Here is a 1689-nt window from a genome sequence, read left to right on the forward strand (position 1 = left end):
TTTTACAATAACGGACTAATACAATATTTGTCCTTTTGCTCACAAGCTTTTTAAAAAAAGTTTTATTGTGATTTGGGTGAAAGTTTATAGAGCAAATTCATCTTCAATACAGTGGTTCACATACACTTTGTCACATGACATTGAGTGCAATCTCCCACACTGCAACTTCTTCCTCATAGCCACCTCTTCCCTGTGTCCTTCCCTCCCATGCACTCCTGCCTCCTGAGCTGTCTCCCTGTGCATACACAGCCCTTCTATTCTCCCTTGATTGATCTCTCCAAGGAATGCATCTACCTAATGTAAATGTTCAGCTAATATGTCTGTCTTTTATTTAGCAGGAAGCAACAGGAGTGGGTTCAATTCCAGACCTGAAGGGCAGCTAGGGTCCATAGTCTCAGGAGTTCCACCAGGCTCTATCAGACCAGCAAACCTGGTCCCTTATTTTTATGATTTTGAGTTTTGTTCTGCATTGTTCTCCCACTCTATACAGGATCTCCTACATAGGCCCCCCTCCTAGTGGTTGACAGTAGAGTAGCTGGGCACCATCTAGTTCTTCTGGTCCCATAATCATATAGGTTGAGGATCACATGGTATATTTGGAGTAGTTGTTTCCATGCATCTTTGGTTTTCTTCATTCTTCTTTGCTCTGGGCAAGGAGAGACCCACTGTTGCATCTAGATGGCTGCTTGCAAGCTTTTAAGATCCCAGTTGCTACTCACCAAAGTAGGATGTGGAACAACATTCTTGGGTAGTATGCTATGCCAATCACTCACAAGCTTTTAAGACACCAGTCACTACTCACAGAAGTAGGAAATTGAACAATATTTTTGTGTACTGTATTATGCCAATTGCACTTGATATCTCCTGTGGCCAAGGCCCCAAGCCCACAGGCCCAATGACTCACTTCATCAAGGTGCTTAGTTGTGGGAAGGAAGAAGGTGTTGTACAGAGTCCACACATTCAGATCTCTACCAAGTGAGATTCTGATTAACTAGGTAAAACACATACAAATAATAATGATACTGGAATTATGAGCAACCAGGGAGAAGATAAAACACTTGATCCAGAAAGAAGAAAAAGAAAAGGAGTAGGTTAAACGAATGGGGAAAATGCACAAACCCACCCAGCCAGTGGATACGGAGAGGAGCCACAGAAATACAAAAGAGGTCAAGGAGAAGCAAAGGGAAAAAAAAACAAAAATCACAGAACCCACATGTGTTGGGGACTCAGAATAGCCACACCAGGAGATTTTCAAGACAGGTAACATCAATAGCTCCTGTGCCACAGGATCAACAACAGACAGTGGACAACACCTGCTCATCCCCAAACTAAATCCTTTTCATGACAAACAGAAATTTACATCCACATCCCCGCCAGTGATTCCACCAACACACAGAGAGCTAGAGAGCAACCCAGTATAACTAGGTTAATAACCAAAGAAGTACACCTGCTCCACACTTCCAGGTATAGTAAAATATAAAATCAGAGTGAAACAAAACAATACATAACTAAATTAAATACAAAAACTGCAAAATGTCTAGGAAACAATAGACAACCCTAAATCAAACAAAACAACAGGACAATATAATAGAAACAAAAGCCCAGATTAAGGAATTATCATGTCTCTTGGAGGAAGAACAAGCAATAAAACTATCTGAGAAGGGATGCAGAATGCATATGTGTATGTGT

Source organism: Orycteropus afer, unplaced genomic scaffold, assembly GCF_000298275.1.
Source record: "Orycteropus afer afer isolate SDZICR_OR568_19922 unplaced genomic scaffold, OryAfe1.0 scaffold00968, whole genome shotgun sequence".
Lineage (NCBI taxonomy): Eukaryota > Metazoa > Chordata > Mammalia > Tubulidentata > Orycteropodidae > Orycteropus > Orycteropus afer.